The sequence below is a fragment of the Cololabis saira genome, chromosome 16 (assembly GCF_033807715.1).
Source record: "Cololabis saira isolate AMF1-May2022 chromosome 16, fColSai1.1, whole genome shotgun sequence".
Classification (NCBI taxonomy): domain Eukaryota; kingdom Metazoa; phylum Chordata; class Actinopteri; order Beloniformes; family Belonidae; genus Cololabis; species Cololabis saira.
Genome location: NC_084602.1, coordinates 16,545,559 through 16,564,101, shown reverse-complemented (window position 1 = coordinate 16,564,101; position 18,543 = coordinate 16,545,559).

Below are 18,543 nucleotides of genomic sequence, written 5' to 3'. Positions count from 1 at the left end.
AAAATGAAAAGTCTTATATAAGCCTTAGAATGAAGGCAAATGGCGAAAGGCAAAATGTCGAGAAAAAAGTCGAAATGTTGAGAAAAAAGTCAAAATGTTGAGAAAAAAGTCAAAATGTCGAGAAAAAAGTCAAAATGTTGAGAAAAAAGTCGAAATGTCGAGAAAAAAGTCGAAATGTCGAGATTAATGTTGAAGTTCAATCTTGAAAAAAAAGTCAAAATGTTGAGAAAAATTTCAAAATGTCAAGAAAAAAGTCAAAATGTAGAGAAAAAAGTCAAAATTTCAAGAAAAAAGTCAAAATTTCGAGATTAATGTTGTAATACAATCTCGAGAAAAAAGTCAAAATTTCGAGATTAAAAAGGAAAGGAAAAAGGAAGAAAAAAAGAGAAAAAGGAAAAAAGAAGAAGAAAAAAAAGAAAAAAAAGGAAAAAAAAGAAAAAAAGGAAAAAAAGGTCAAACATTTTTGAAAAAGCTCCAGGAGCCACTAGGGCGGCGCTAAAGAGCAGCATTCGGCTCTAGAGCCGCGGGTTGCCGAAGCTGCACTAGACCAACATGCAAAATTCATCTAGTATACTATGTGGCAGGCGTGACACATTCATGTATGCGTTTTTAAATGGCAAGTATATAACAGGCCTGATTAAAACTTGTACACTGAACCAAGAACGCACGTCTGCTGCCGCTGGGAATCCTACGTTGCAACCTGTGCAGGCTGAGAGTACACGCCGTTGCCGTGACGCTGTCGTGAATCCTTCGGACTTCTCTGTCACTCCATTTCGCAGGGTGCGTTCTTTTCCTGAATGGTTTATCCGACTTTTCCGGTCACAGTGAATCGAAGAGATAAGGACAACTATTGTGCAAAAAAACAAAACAAAAAAAATCACACACACACGAAGAAAAGATCGCTGAAAGTTCACGACTGCTTCACGAACCGGAACCTGAAATGCGTTGCTACCAAGCAAACCAATCACAGCCCTCTCGGTCTGCGTTGGGTCTGCGACCTCTTGACGCGTATTTACAATTTTTGGGAGATGCGCGCCAGGCACGGCGTGGTGTGTGCTGTGGGGTGCTCATTGCGGGGCGCAACTTGCGGCGCACGCTCGGCGTCGATTTAACGCAGAACCATAATCCAGCCTTAACACGCTTCCCACTGATTGGTCCCCAAGGCAGTGAGATGACTGAGTTTGTGGGTACCGGCGGAGCTCCACTTGTCATCGCTTCAGCTCCAGCAGCATTTGTTTGGGACATCACATCTGTAGCAACATCTGACATGAAGATGGACGGACAGATTTGATTCGGTTAAATCAAATCTGTCCAAGCTAAAACTACTGATAACTTCTGTTAATTGAACTGAAGCTTTAAGGACTGTGCAGGACATCGCAGGGGTGTTGGTTTTACACTGTACAGGGTCAAGACGCCAACTACAACCAAAGTCCTGTATAGCTGTGTAAAAGTATAACTCACGATTAAGTCTGAAAATATGCACTTCAGTGAATGGTACATATTTGCAGGGTTCTGTGACGTCACAAACCCAGACCAGAGCAGAATCCGCCATCTTTAACCATATGCTAATTTCACATCTTGCATTTGTTCTAAATCCACGCAACCAATTTAAGAAGAGCCACATCCCATATTCAAAATACTGCATCAATCCCAGAAAGGAAATTAATTATTAATTATATCCCATTATATGAGGTGGTGTAGTGGATGACGTGGATTTGAGATGTAAACTCCACCCCCTAAAACCATCTTCTTTGAACAAATATGTAAATATAGCTAAACAACTTGCCTTTGCTCAGTATTTGTTTTGTTTTTTGACAAAAACATGTCCCTGCCATCTTATTAATAACTTAGAAGACTCCTTTTAGAGATTATCATTCTTTTGTATGACAAAAATAAGGAAAAGAAATCAGCCTCAACAGGAGGGTTGATAGGTTTGATATTTCTGCATAACAGTTCACTTCAGATGTGTCGGTTGAGCCACTTCAGCTTATCTTTTTCATCAGGAGACACTTTCCACCTAGAGCAGATGAAAATGAAAACATCCTTCAAATGCTGCAGAAAGAAACTTTAGTCCCAGTCATGTTGACACGTCTGCGTGAGGCGATAGATTATTTTTGCTCCGTTCAGAAACAGCGCGGGTATTATTGAAAATCAACAACTAAGGGACCACCAAGTGAGTGAACTGAAAAGTCAGATTTCTAGGTTTTAAGTGTCCTAATTACAGCGCGTTTGTTTAATGGCAAGGCTTGCAGGCCGGGCTTTACTGGAATAATAAGTTGTTAAACCTCCGTGTGGAGCTTTGCTACTGTAATGAATCATTATCTGGGCAGTAAAAGAGTTGTGGGGGCATAAGTTGGGGAGGCTTGAGGCCTCACCAGCAAAATGCAAGCATGTTAAGGTCTTCAGAGTCCCGGTGTTCTGCCAATCCTTGCTACCTGCCGAGAAATGCTACTTTGTGGTTCTGCGCATGCGCACAGTCGATTTTCAAAGTTTGATTGCCATGTCCATGATTTCTTGCACGATGTAAAATTGATAATATGGTATGTTGAGTATTTGATCCTTCAAAATACACTACCCATGACATGAATTGCATTACATCGCTTTCTATCCCTTTATTTGATATTCATTCAGTCATTTCTCCTTTATTTAACCAGGCAGGTCATCAAAAGCACATTCTTATTTACAATGACGGCCTGGCAAGAGACAAGGACCACTTGGGGGGAAAAGAAGTGGGCTAGGGAGTAAAACACAGTACAATTGTAGCTCTGCAAAGGTAGAAAACCGTCGGGTAGCATTTTTTGGCAAAGCAGCAGAAATTGGCAGAACACCGGCATTCATTCTGGAGACATCACAAGGATTCCCTCAAATGTCAGAAATAGTCGAGCTGCTTTAATCAGATAATGCAGTTTGGAAACAAATGGGTCCTAATCAGAAAGTTAGACTCTTCGCTCCGGTGGGAAGATCGCTTTACTCTGCAGGTTCTAACTAACAACAACAACAACAGATCAGAATCTGATTAAACACCTCCTGAAACAGAATCAAGGCTTTTTTATTAAGAGTGCACGTTCATGTAGCAAGCATGCAGCGGCGTGACACACCCTGCTGCATCCACTGACTAAAGAAGCTGAATAACCACAAATACTTCACAGCTGCTGGTCTGTGGACGAAGTGGACGGAGAAGTGAGAAGCCGTGACGTGGAAATACGATCACATGTTCATTTAGAGCTGAAGCGTTTTAGGAGCACAGATGGTGTGTTCAGATGTTTAAGTCTGGACTAAAGTGGCATCCCAAAGAGACGTGATATTTGCATGATGAAAACCTTTTGTTATTTTCCTTTTTGCACATTTAAATGTCTGTTGAAATCATTGCACTTTCTTATGAGCTCTGCAGATAAACATGCACCGCCTCTTTACTCAGGCAAATCAAAACAACTGTTTCATGTTATTTTCTTGGCGACCCTTTGAAGGTCTGTGTGTGCAGTCAGTGTTGATACGATTCAGAAAACCTCCTCACAACAACTTTTGCAGCAGATGTAATGGTGTAATGGGTGGAGTTTTCTCTAGAGCCCGATGCAATGATGAGATTTACAGTCCACTGTGTAGCTTAGCTTTTTCTGATATGATTAACTGCACCTTTCTGGGGGAAAAAATCTTTCCGAACCCCATCCTGGGTGAGATCATTTTGCTGCAGGGACATGTAGTCGTAGCAAGCCAGGCTAAAGGCTCTGCCTCGTGTTGCACAATAAGTCAGTGCCTCAATGCTCTCAGTCAAAACAACTGGTGTCAGGCATACATGGTTTACATGCCTGTTTTCCAGCATGGCTGCCAGTGCAGCGGGAGGCAGAGAGGACAATAGAGTTCTTATTAATGCCTTGCCCCTACAAATCATCTCTGTTCTCCAAATTGTACCTTTTTTTTTTTAAATTGTGGCCAAAAATAAATAAATACATTCCCCGGCCTTGAAATGACATGCAAAAGACTTGTGCTCTCCAGTTCCTGCAGCAGCAGCAAAGTTATTTATTTTTCTGGTAAATATCCTTCCAGCTGTTTGCGAAATCACAAAAAGTGGGTGAAACCTCTTGCAGTGGTCCATGTTTGGTGTTCCCTCTCAATTATGGGAGTGGGCTCGCTCACAGCTCTTCCACCGCCAAAAGAGAGGACGAAGTGACCGGAGTCTCAATCAACGATCAATGCAGCACCGATACAGCCAGAATGGGTCTTCAACAGTCAGAATATGTCCCAGAAATGCAGTTTATGTCAGACATGCTGTAGCGCATTGCAGAAGGGTCAATTCTGCAAATATTAAGTCCTTGTATAAATATTACTATTTGCCCATAAAAGACTTTAAAAACTTTGAAATTCTTGTAAATGTTCTTCAACGTGTAGTGGAGTTTTTCAAAGTGGAAGCTTCAGCAATAGCATCGATGGCTGACTTTGCTTTTGATATGTCTTATAACACATGTGTAATTGTGTAATAATAACAACAATAGCTCTTAGACTTGCAACAGTGTTAGGAAGTTGAGTGTGATTGGACGGGGGTCTTTACGCCCAATTTCATCCACTGTTCAAAGATTAGTGTGTGTTCTTGCTGCTATTTAACCCCGAGAGCTATGTGATGACCCAGGCTGTGGCCGGGTCAATGAGCAGCGCTGGAAGTTAGCCGTCGAGCAGCAGCGTCAGAGCTGGGAAGGAGAGCCGCAGGACAGATACCAGCAAAGAGACTTGCACTGTTGGTGGATTCTTGTGATATACTATCAGGTTAAAATAATCTACTCCTCCAATGTTACATTTTTCTGACATATTTCTTCACTATGGGCACAGCAGCTTATTTTGTGTGAGAACCGCAGCATGTTTCCAGTCACTCTCATGTAAAGGCACATTTTGGGACCAAAAACGGCTGTAATAATCATAATGTTTGCTAAAAGATATTGAGAAAACTATAACTATTTATCTAACTATCTTCTATAGTTTTTTAATGATGTTGTAATATGTTTGTGACATTAGAGAATGAAAAAATCTTGGATCGTATTCCAAGGTGGAAAACTACATTCTTAGAGGGGAAGAAACCTGGTTATTCAATATATTCAAGAAGTCATCTGACCTCATTTTTGGACACCTAGCATTGCTGAATGTGCAGCTGACAGCTAAATCAATCCCAGACCATGATACCGCAGCCGTTCACAGTCGGCACATGGATGACAGGTGCATCACTTCCTTTGCTGCTCCTCTAACCCTAATAAATCTGGACTCCTCAGACCACAAGGCCCTTCTCCATCACTCCAGAGTTGAAGCTGAGTTTATTTTAAGGCTATTCAGCTATCTAGTCCCATTTCCAAGGAATGAGCCGCTACTGGCCAGTTATAATCAAATAACTTATGTAACTGGCTTCAGTCCTAGATAATAATAACTTCTCAGCAGGCATAACTCACAGATTGCGTCAAATATCAGGTGCCGCCTCTTCCCAAGAACAAGCACAAGGTGAGTGTGGAGACCAAACAAAACAACTAACAAGGCTGAGGAACCTCCACATTTCTTCCCAGGCATCTACAGCGGCAGATTTGTCAAGACAGTTTAGTTGTTACGTATTCAAAGGCCCCATCCAAGTGTAAAAAGTCTTCTCCCCGTTTCATCCACAGGAAATACACTCCACTAACACATATTTTATAGCCATAATTTGAGCAAACACAAAAAACTTATACTTCTGATGATTTTACATAAATCTTTTATATAACCACAGTTTCCTTAGTTTGAGATGTTTTTAAGCCTGTCCTCTATGTGTTTATTTTCTTATGCTTTGCAGTACAAGCCAGTTGTAACTGACCTTGTACTTAAAATGGACAACCAAACTCTTCCACGCAGACGCTGACAGTAGTGAGAAACTTCTCGGCAGCTGTTAAGCCACTTGTCTTGGCCTTTTTCTACATCACTTCAGCAGATCATTGCACTCTTTCTCCTGCATGTTGACTGCCTTTTTAACCACTGGGGATTTTGTTGGGTTAACAAATAGGTCTCCTTTCCCTCTCTGATGTCCTTTGAGCATTTTATTGCCATTTGGCTAGCCGTTGTGGAACCACAGAGGGAGTGGAGCTTGATGGAAACTCCATATAAAAAGAAAATAAACCAAACTCACTTTAACAGCAGCATTGTGAGAGAGTGGACAACGTTGTGAATGAGTTGCAAGGGACAACGCACTTGACACGTGGGGGAGTTGGTGGGTATACATCATAAGTTTTTTGGCTGAAAATCCACACACCATTTCATTTCCTTCCTCTGTGATAACAAGACCATTAACCTCTCTCCCCTTTGCCTTTTTTTTAGACTATTTCTCTTCACTTCCTACTTGGGGTTGCTATGCTTTCTGTAACTCCATGTGTGGTCTAGTTGATGAGCAGCAGTATGGCTTCAAGTTGAGAAAGGCATACGTTTTAGGTTGAGGTCATCTCCCTTTTGGCTACAGCTGTGAAATGAGAAAGCTGGAGGACCATCAAGTTTTTTTACTAACTTTTCTAAGATTTGGTTGGCTTTTATGGTGAATGTATTCAGGTAGCACCAATATAAGAATACAATTGGGTTTACCCATGAGTAAAGAAACATCCATGACAAGAGGTGTGTGTAACTTAAATATAGGCAATGGCATAGATTGCTAAAAATAGGTTCAAACAGGCCCTATGGTAGCGATAATTATTTGAAAGGTGATGCTGTCAACCTTACTAATTCCCAAGAACTTTTGGTCTACTCTCCTCTCCAACTTTGCATCACCTCATTGAGATTTATGCACAGCGCTCTTGGCAGCTTTTCTTGAGCCAAAGGATCCATGTTGCACCAACTGTCCCGCTTGGTCAACCAGTAAGGGGTGGAAATTTGATCTATGCTAATGAACCAATTTCAGACAAGGTTTAGTCTCCGACATATTGTCTCATTTTTGGCTCTGCATTTTGGTATACTAAGGGGATGATGGTTGACTCTGGTTCCAAGGTGCCAAGGTCCTGTGGCTACCAAATAAACCAAAATCATCACCTCTCCATCCCTGTAGCTACTTGGCAGTTAGTATAAGGTGCACATATTAATATATTATGTTTGGTTTTCAACAAACATGGTCCAGTTTGATCCAAATTGGACTAAAGGACATTGTTCCAGTTGTCTACGTTGGATATAAGTATGCAAACTTATTCTTTGATGCATGATCTTTTCAGCTTCTCCTGGCAGCTATTCCAAACAATCAACATGCCAAATGTGGTACTATGCATCGACTCAGGTTCATATTGTACAAATTTAAAATATGTTCTATAACACATTGATGTACATGTTCGAAGAGAGAGTTTCTGTGACCAAGGATCGAAACACCAAGACCATGCCTTTGGTTGCTATTCGTCCAGCATGGTGCCTGACTCATATGACCTGCTGTTGGTGGGCCCACATTATTTGTTCAGGCTAAGTTTGTTGGACTCCATTGGTAAAGACCATGCTACCAAGTGATCTTGAATAAACCCCTTCCCCTAGCTTCACTTAAACTCTGGTAACTCACACCCATGCAAGATATACTGTGCTCTTTGATGTAATGCTTCCATATGAATTACTCTTAATCTGGGACATTCTTCAGAACTAATTTGCCGTTGGAGACCCTACCAGGGTCGATTGTCCTTTACAACACAGCTTAAAGGATCATTTGGGCACACATAACCCTCCAGCATGATAAGATGACGATTCAGGCAGGGTAGTTTCCTCCACAGGGTGTCTGGATCATCCCTCAGAGATAGGGTAAGAATCGCCGCCATTCAGCATGGACCTAAAGTAGACCCACCTGGATTTTTCACACCTATAGGAGCCAGGTAAGGTGGTCAGAATGTCCAAGAGCTTATCCTGGGCAGAATAATGTAATCATTCATTTTAAGTCATCTTTTTTTTTTGCTTCCTTGCGATTAAAGGTCCAAGGTTGAGTGTGCAAACAAAGACATAATAGTGGTTATGCATAATAGATATTTAACCAATGGTTTGGGTTGGCATTATGCGTGCTGTCGACATCATCGGCACTCAGGGGCGTCTGGTGAGTGAGATGTAGGCCAGCGTGACTTTGGAGGCAGACAGAATAAGTGTGGTCAGACAGTAATCCTTAAATCACAACTCCAGGAAGTGATGACTGTTTTGCTGGTACACAATAACACTTATTTCATAAAACTGCACGTGGGACTGTGTGCGTGTTTGTACATCTCTGAAGGACATAAGTGCGTTAGAAGTATGCCTTCTCTGGACAATAAGCACGTATGTTTGCAGAAGGTAATGCATTTCTGTAAAGATTAAAATTACAACACAGACTCTCAGGCGTTGCAGTGATTTTACTGTAGGGGATCCAGCCATAGTCTTTAGGGTTGGTCGGGGTCCAAATCTGATCCAATCCACAAAACCGCCAGACCACAATTGTTGAATATAGTTTTCCACTCTGACTAAAGCTGTGAAACCAGCCACGTCCACATTCTGTGGTCACAAATTCACAATAAAAGATTTCACGCTGACAGGCCTGTAGTCAGATCTGATATCGTTAAAACTCCTTTTGCCTCATTGGATAATGTAACTGGTGGTTTAACTTCCCTCTAAGAAGATATACTTGTACATCAGAGGGAATGTTCACTGTCTTTTTTGGAAGATTGAATTAGATAAGATGAAGTCTTCAAAGATCAAACCATGTGGTTTTACCATCATGTTATGCCTGATAGACACTGAGATGCTTTTACAGGGGTGGATTCCTTGCAAATAGGATTCGTATTTTGGGACATTGCTGTTATTTACTCTACAGCCCTTACTTTTTTTCATGAAATCACTACACTGGCTTCCAGTGAGTTAAAGGATAGAGTTTAAAATCTTACTGCTGGTTTACAAAGACCTGAATGGTCTTGGACCAAAATACATGGGTGATCTGTTAGTTCCTATGAAGCTCCCAGACCCCTGAGGTTCATCTGGATCTGGTTTGTTGTGTGTCCCAAGAACCAGAACCAAGCAAGGTGAGGCAGCGTTCAGTTATTCTGCTCCTCACCGGTGGAACAAACTTCCTGTAGACCTGAGGTCTGCTCCAACTGTAGATCCTTCAAATCAGCCCTAAAAACATTACTGTTTACTGAAGCGTACTCTTAAATTAAATACTTACCTGCTGTACTCTACTGCCCTTACTTTTAACAGCTTGTGCTTTTTATTATTTTACCTCTTTTATTATAATTTTATTTGTTATTTACTGTTTAATTGTGTTTTGCCGCTTTTAATGTTGTTGTAAAGTACTTTGAATTACCTTGTGTTGAATTGTGCTATACAAATAAACTTGCCTTGCCTTGCCTTATTTATTTCTTCTTCTACATCTTTAGAAGAAAACACATAAAGGTATTTCAACTCATAAACCAAACCAGGCAAAAATATGAATGTGTTTCTTGAAAACACTCACCTATTTTAGTGTCTCTGTATCACGGCCCTACAAGAAACCCTACAAAAGAGTGCAGGGGAGAGAGCAGGAAGACTCACACAGGCAACAAGTGGATCTCAATCTACCATGGTGACTCTCACAGACAAAACAGACAAGCCCTGTCCAGGCATAGAGCAATCTCTGTCACCACTGGGAAACGCTAAATCTAGTTAAAGGACCTGAGGAGACGAAGAATGACTGAGAAAGAGAGATAGGATCATAGCGCACTACCGGATAGCATATTAGCTTATTAAGAAAATTTGACAAAAACAAAAAAAGAAAGAGAAAACCTTGGTGAAACAGGGTGGAGATACAAAAAGCAAGGGTGTTTTGAAAACAGGGAATGAAGCAATGTCATATGATCTTTTTAAACTGTTCAGAAAGGGAGCAATGAAAGCTCGGGGACAGTGAAGAGTATGAGAGCATAAAATGGAGACGACCCAACTCTGTGTATGGTGACTCTCTAGCCCGAAGGCTTCACTCCGCTGAGGAGATTTTGGCTGCAGTCCTGCCCTGTGTGTCAGTGGCTACAGAGTGAGAGTGTTTTGCACGCAGAGATGATAAGATCCAGTTTGGATAAGCGCTTTGTTTGACACAGGCACAGAGGATGTGAAGCTTGGGTCCCATGGCCCAGATAAGAACGGAAAAGTCAAAAAGCCAGTCTTCATATGTGAAGTTTCATCACTGCTGGATTGGGTTTGGAAAATGTATCCTGATGTATTATTAGTGATGCTCTTTTCCTAACCCTGACAAAAGTGTTTTGTGGTTTTTCTAACCCTAACCAGTGACGTTTTACCTCAACCAAGCTTACTCGACTGTGTTGCTCCACCAACAAACACCTCAAACATGTAAAGGTGGATTTAACGACCTGTTAAAGGCAGGGTAGGCTCAAATGATTAAAAAAATCAACAAATGTACATATAATTAGGGGTGTGGTCTTCTGATTGATGGCAGGCAGGAGAGACTACTTGTCCTCACTTTAGCAGCTTAGATTTTTATCAACAATTCAGAGGTCAAGTTATTGAGCCAAAGGACCAATAGCTTGGTCCTTTGGCTCAATGCTAACAGAGCATAGTTTTTTTAATTGTAAAGTATCAGTAAAGTAAAGATCAATGTATTACTGTAAGGGGTGTAAATATATGGAATGCACTTGATGTAAAAATTTAAGATGTGCCAGTCGATTCATGCAGTTTAATGTGTTTGAAAAATATGAGGGATCCAGTAGATGATACTATTACGGAATTATGTTCGGGATTGTGTAAACAATATGATTTATTTTTTTTGTATTATGTTTTGTATGTTGCGATCTGAAAAAGTTGATCATGTGAGAAGGGTAGGCGTAAATAAGCAATAGCTTCAGCCTATTCCTTTTCGGTTAGGTCTTTTTTTTTTTTTTTCTATGTGAACTAATGCTTTCACTTGGTGTCTACATTATGAATGACCTGACCGAAATAAATATATCTTCATTCATTCATTCATTCAAGTAAATCTGGCTTGTCATACTATTAACTGTACTCAGAGACTACAGTGATTGGTTTGATTTTGGCCTTGAAGGGTTCGGCAGCAAAGCAAAGCAGTTTGAAGCAACTATCCTTATTTCTGTTGACGTGAAATATCTTGCAACTCCTTAGTTGAGCGTTTACCTTCCACTTTTCCTTTTCAGTGAGAGAAAGCATCGTTGGAGTTGGAACCAATCAATGTGGAGCAGCAAACACTTTGATTCCAAATTCTGCATCATGATTGTATTGTAAATAACAAGTCATGCAGGGAGGCATTATGCATGTCATTTGAACAAGTCATGCCGAGGGGACGAAATGGAAAAGTGAAAGAAATCCCAATCACTGCCTTTGGAATCTGCACCATGTGGATACGTAATCTGAAAATTTAGGACGACACTTCGTAGGGGCTCTGCAGTGGGACTCGGTTCATTTGAGAGAGAAGCATACATGAAGCTTTACTCTGCTTGCGACTCTCGTGGTTACGTTTTAAGGCTGGCAGACAAGTCGATGCATCCAGCCATCACCCTGTGGGCAACAATGGATCCCAGCACAGCACTTTTGACCAGTTTAGATCAGAAAGAGTACAAAGTAATATCAATCAACCTTATACGTGGCATAAGCTAAGCAAGCCAAGCTAAAATAGCCAGCTTTGTGGTGACTGAAATAAGGTGGGCACATTTTAGCCCGTTTCCGATCTTTCTACATTTGTTTGCAACATGGTGCCACGCAGTACGGAAACAACTTCAAAAGCATTGTTCAGCAGACCTTTGGGTGTCGTCCCAGGGGGTTTGTCCACTTCTTCATACAGTTTATGGCTTGTGCTCGTGAACACGTGACTGAGTCGGGGAGAAGCTTGGAAGAGCTCGTGATGGGGCTTGTTTTCTCGTGGCGCACTAAACGGGGCAGTGAGGATTTAGCTTCTTTGTGTTTTGTTTATGTTTTGTTTCAAGTATCAACAGACATGACATCATCCAGAAATCCCTCTAACTGGCCTTAGAAATCTAAAAAAAATCCATTAGACTGGAAATAATTTCAATTTCCTGTTCCAGGAAACGGGAAAGCAGCTCTGTCTGTAACAACTTACCTGCAGCGTTGAAAACAAATACCTTTCTGAAATGCTGTATGGAATACACAAACACTTGGTCTTATATGGCAGGGAAATGGGGCTTTACTCTCATTTGATGTTTTGTTTCGTCCCAGCTCAGCTTCCTGCTGCAGCTCCTCTGTCAGTGTGTGAATACATCTGCTGCCGGTGTTGTGAAAAGGCAGCGAAGAGTGAAGAACGACCTGATGGTGTGAGGCCCACACAGATCTTCATTCAACCTGATCCCTCCCTGAAAATAAATACTCCTAAAAGGGACAACTATTTGTCTAAGACGGCATAAGCGCTCTTTAACACACCGGACAAATATCGGAGTTAGTCGTCATTGCCAGGAGCCGCAGACCGATAAACTATAGCCGCTTGACACGTCGACACAGCAGACACCAGCACACGACGGCCTCCTGAAGGGGAAAGTAGGGACCGTATCCCCAAACCAGACATTTATGAAGCCATAAATCCCCTGCTCGGTCAGTGCTCGGAGGTGTTTGTTGTGTGCACGTCAGCCTCCACAGAGGGCTAGAGAAGCCACTGAGGGCAGCTTTGTGTAAACGCATACCAACTGTCTTTGTTGCTGAAGGGTCCCAGCAGAAGACTGCAAATGACTTTGAGGGACACAGAGCCAGACGGAAAGCCGTGTACACCGGGTTAGTAAAACTATAGCCACCGCACACGTACATAGCTTGCACGGTGTTCACCTGGGAGTCTCTACATGTCCTAAAAAACACATATTTAGTGTAAAGGAAGCTATTTCAAGTTTAAAAAAAAGTCAAATCCTTTCAAGTGCGTGCTCATGTAAACCAATATAAGGACTATAAACGGCCCTGGAGGTCTACAGGCATGTCAGCAGCTCTGCGGCTCTGTCAGCATCGGTGGCCGAGTTGCACGCGAACAACTGCACAAAGTCGGCCAAAGCTCTCAATCTCACAATCCAACGTTTTTCTAACCCATCAATATGTTATTTCAGTCTGAACTATAAACTTCCAAATTAAATAACATTGCTAACACAGTTGGAGCTCTACAACTCTTTAAAGGGACAAAAATGGCAAAAACTGTGTTTAATGCTGATTTGGGTTTTCTTTTTAAAGATAAACCAGAAATATCCAGATGTCTTTTAAATCAGTTCAACATTCTTACATGGAAATTCTTTCGGAACAAGACTTGACATTATTTTGTCGGCACCCCATTTAGAGTCATGCACAACTTCAAATAAAGAAGTTTATTAATAAGAATAGGAATAGTTTTAATTTGTGGTTTCCACATGTAGAGTAGATCAGTACTTTTTATTTGGCAGAATTGCTGGTTTTGAAAATAAGCAGTCAAATATGAATTGATGCCTGGGTAAACAATCACAAACATTTCCCATTTGTCTTTAATGGGTTGCTGGTGTCATAACCCTGTGGTCAGTTACAGAATTTGGTTGCCAAGGGAAAGGATGCTAATCTTTCTAAAGGGGTAAAAAGAAATGGAAAGCAGAAAGGCAGAACAATTTTTTTTAGGGGAAAGGATTTGAAGAAGAAAGCGACACAGAGGTGGACAAGGAGAAAGAGGGGTGAGGAGATGGAGAGAGAAAAAGAAAAAGGAGAGTTTGAGTTCTCATTGAGGGAAGAAAACCAGAAGATGAGGAGGCAGGGAGATGGTTTTAACAGACTCTAATGGAGGAGACGCCATTATAGAAAGGAGACAAAAACAGCTTTTTTGCTCCACAACTCAAGAAACAGACTGTAGGACAGCTTTATAGTGAAGTTTACAATGAAAAAGCTATGTGGGGAAAGAGAGGAATGTTGGCAGTAAATAAGTAAAATGACCAAGTAGCTATATGATGGAATAGAAAAGAGAAATACAGGAGAGAAAGGCATTAAAAAGGGAAGAGAGAGTAAAACAGAAATTTGAACGTGCAGTGTACTTTTCTCTGTCAGTTTGATTTCAGCGATGTGCTGCCATCTGCTGGACAGAAAGAGTACAGTCTCTTTATGTATGTTATCTTTATCGCCACAAGAGGCCGCCAGAGCTGTGTTATTGTTTCACATTTAATCATTATGCAGACTCTCTTATTAAGTTTTATTGTTCTCATCTCTGTATTTTTATTGATATTATCTTGTTTTATCTGTACAACGTATACAGCACTTCCATTCTTGTTGCTTTAAATGTGCTATAGAAATAAACTTTAACTTGACTCGACCATTGCTGCCCATTGGATTTACATGTAATAAAGGTTCTGGTCAAACTCCAAGCGCAGGGATAAGTAAAGTTTATTTGGAGAAAACAGTCATTCCAAATGAATGGTCACATCATATATTCTTGAGATATTTTGTTTCTTTCCTACAACTGCCTGTCGCAACAATCGTGGGTTACAGGAGTCGCACCTTGCAGCCAGGTCTGGGGGAGGGACGTGCTCAAGAGTTGCGTGGTGGCTGGGCCTTCAGCCATGGGGTCCATTCAGTGTCCACCATCCTGTGGGAAGAGTGAAGCGAGGGATCGGCAGGCGGATCAGTGTGGCATCTGCAGTGATGTGAACTCGTTGCTAGTCTGTTGTTGTGAAAAGTGAATTGAGCCAAATAGAGATTATCTTTATCTGTAGTAATGAACTGTGGTTAGTGCCTGAAGTAAAGAGGTCACGGATACAAGCAGCTAAAGTAGAGTTGAGTTCAGAGTAGAGTTGCTGCTCATCAAGTGTCGCTGCGTGAGGTGGTTTGGGCTCAAACTTGGATAAATGGATGTTAATGGATGGAAATATGAACCATCCATCTATTTTATATACATCCTCCTGTTCAGGGTTGCAGGAGTAGAGGCATGCCCGTACAAGAACCAATGAAGTGCTAAAGTGACATTTTATGGGTACATATACATTTTAAATCACTTATATGACAGATTTTTTTTCTCTTCTTTTTATTTTTGCCACATCGAAGGTTCATATCTTGTGAGCGGGTGAGGAGTTAAAAGACAAAAACCTTTAAGTATGATCTAAAATGTCAACATATTTTCATACAGTCACAAAAAATACACAACAAAAGACGTACTTTTTTATGAGAACAATAAATGTGGATCTCTGAGATTGACATTGAAAGTGAGACTATAGTTAATTTTTTATAAAAAATCAAGAGTGAAATGGATGATTAAATATGCCATAGTCAAAACTTCATGTGTCGTGGTTGTGGATGTGTCCGGTGGCTCAAAAAAAGGAGATTTCTGAGGACTTCAGGAAGATTAGTCGTTGATGCTCATCAGGGAGGGAAAAGGGTTACAACGTCATTGAAACAGGTTTTAGACTCAAAGAGTCTGTGCCGAAATGAAAGAAATCCAAGGCCAGTGTGACCCTCCACAGGAACGGTACGAATGCAAGAGTGTAATCATCTCTGTGCTCCCTGAAGGCATTTTTCAGGCGATATCCCAACACTCTGGGAATAAGTTGACTTGCTGTCAATCTCAACGCTTGAGAAGAGCTCACTCTTTTTTGTGTATCCAATAACCTGGTCAAACAAAGGAGAAACATTAAAGGCATTCAACTATTGTTGTGTCGAAATGCCACTACCTATGCACAGCGATCACACGCAGCACTCCCAAAACCTTACTGTTAGTGCTGCACCTATGCACAAAGGCTACCAACCCCCTGGCTGTAATTACACCACCGACCACTCGGTGACAGCGTAGATTCTTTTTCTGCAGCACCACAGTTTACAAGTTTCCTATATAGATTGTAATACAAAGGATGGACAAAGCTTCAGGTATCGTGACCCATTGGCTTCTGAGGAGCTGTTATGAAGCCCATTCTTCTTCATACAGGGTGCAGCCTTGGTGGGGATGCTGACAGGAACAGGCTCATAATCTCAATCAAAGTTTGATTTGGCTACCGGCTCCTTGAGCGAATCCTTGCAGAAATATCTTCAGAGCCGCCGGTAGACGTTCACAAAAGAATATATTGTTTAACGTTTAGCCGACGCTGGGTTAATACAAATGGCTTGTTACGTTGCTGAGCTGACTGTCAAAAATCATATTATATATAAATGTATTGCCTTATATAATAGTCCCTGGTGTGGTAACACAAAAACTCACCCCCCCTCAGAGTCGTCATGGATGTGAAATCAAACGATTGAGACCAAAAATGTTTTTAGAACCAGGATATAAATATGTTTATTTCTGCTCTAAAAGTAGCACATTTGAATGTTTTAGTAACAGTTTATCATCGTTCTGATTGATCCAGCTGAAATATTTGCAAACTGAATGCAGAATTGTTTTTGCTTGGCTTGCATGCACACATTACTCTACATCCTGCAACGTCTGAGATGTTACGACACATTTTTCTCAGCTTGACATGGTTTTATTCTTCTTCTTTATTTATTGTTTACCACTTCCCAGAAGACAGTTAAGAACCTTGATCTGCCTGACTCATCAGTGTCATTTTAGTCAGTTGGTGAGACTAATGTTGAGGCTTTTACCATGGATATCTGGTGTCAAGTCTCTCGCATCTTTTAGAGGCTGCACATGCTCTCTGCGGGAGACTTCATGCTTCCAAAGGAAAAAATATGTTTTACAGCTGTCAAACACAACAGTGCTATTGATGACCAAATGTGCTGGGAAAGACTCTTTGATGGCTGGCCTGTGCGCACAGATAAAACAAAAGCGTAAATAACACCAGACTCTGAAGCAAACAGCTCCCTCGTTTGGCTGCACCCCCCCCCTCCAGTTCTCAGAAAAAGGGCCTGTGCTTCTTTTAACAAAACTTCCACGGCGTTCACAGCGACAGATGCTTCCATCACCGACACAGTCCTCAGTCACACTGACACAGTCAATTTGTCCTTTGTCCAGTTCTTGTCAGTTTTTGTCTTTAATCCACTGCTCTGACAGGAAAAACTCCCAAACCCCCAGGCCGACGCCTCCCTCGCCACATCCGCCATGATGTTGTGTGAGACCATTCGAATAGATACGTCCTCTGAAAGAACGTTGTTACATGTGACAAAAAGCGTCCTTCTACGAGACCCGACGTGGCTCAGGGAACAGAGAGCAGTAGGTCACGACCTTGGTATCGGCTTCTTCGTGGGGGTGAGTGAGAAAAAAAAAAAGGGACAAGACAATTGAGCACTCTCTCCCTGCGCTCGGCCCCAGCAGCCTCCTCACGCTCCTCCACCCCCTCCGCAACGCCACATCCCATTGAATAACGGACACTTTGATCAAAGGGGAATTCCTGCCCTCCGTCTCTCGCTGCCTCTATCGCGCAGTACTCACTCAACTGGAGCAAAGGATGGAGGACATACTGGTTATTCAGTTCCTGGTATACTGATTATGACACAATGGAGACTCAAGCTGTGTCAGTTATGTGTGTTGAAGCATCCACGCACCCAGGAGCATCGGCTCACACACTGTACTCGTCGCCAGCAACCTCACTCTGAGATCACGACCCCTCGAGCAGGTGGTGCGAGCCCAACAATCGCCCGGGCCCGGCTGGAATCGGTTCTCGGCCAGCTGTGGAGTCGCCGGCCAACGGCAATGCTCTCCTTGGAAAATACAAAAGCAGGAAGAAAAAAAAAGTCAAACTGAAAAGAGGGGCTGGTGAACGTGTGAGCGCAGTCGTGAACCTGGAAGAGATAAAGGCAATAAATCTGGTGGAAAAAGTCATTAGAGGAGTCGGGATGGTGGCTTGTAAAAACAGGGAGTTGGATAAACAGCAGTTGGGTTATCATTTTTTTAATTGAAGTTAGCGTCGCGATAAGGCCCCTTTATCTTCAAAACATGTGGAACTGGTTTCTTGAAACTGTGCAAATACTTTCTTTCAGTGTGTTTTCAGTTGATTTTGAGTCGCAGAGTCAGGTGGATCAGTGGTTTGGTGGTTTGAATCTCAGCTGGGCTTTTCCTTCCTTGGTTTTTCCAGCTGCACAACTTTCCTGTTACAGACTAATGTTTTTGTCGTCTTTGCTTCTTTCGCTGAGCTGGTGATGTATGGCCACAGTAGATGGGCTGTAACATCCAGCGTAGTTGGGCGTAGACCGCTTCAGAAATGCTAATCTGCGTCAAGACCACACAAACTGAAGCCAGTCTGACTGGCCTGCTTGGTATTTCCTTTTATGTATTTGCTGCCACTGCTTCAGCTTTTGTTGCTTTCAAGCTGCAGTTACTGATGCATTTATCAGCGTCAACTCAAGTAAGATAATGTTTGATTCGCTATTTCTAAGCTATAAATAGGATGTAAACAAAGGAAGCTCAGTGCTGCAAAAAAGAACCACACCACCATCTACAGCATTAAGTGTTATTACCAAAGCGTGACGCAAACCACAATGGATAAATATGTCAAGCGAATTGAATTTTGGCACTGTTGCAAAGCAGTGGGAGCGTTGCTCTAATTAGACGTTGTGAAAAGTTAAACTTTTCAAGCCTGGATGCAACTTTCAGCCAATCAAATTGTGGCTACACAGCCTAGCAGCTGCCATCCGAGACCGTGAAATGAAACACGGGCACAGAACCAGAACCATCAAACTTCTGCATTGAGGCTCACGTGGCACAAGGAT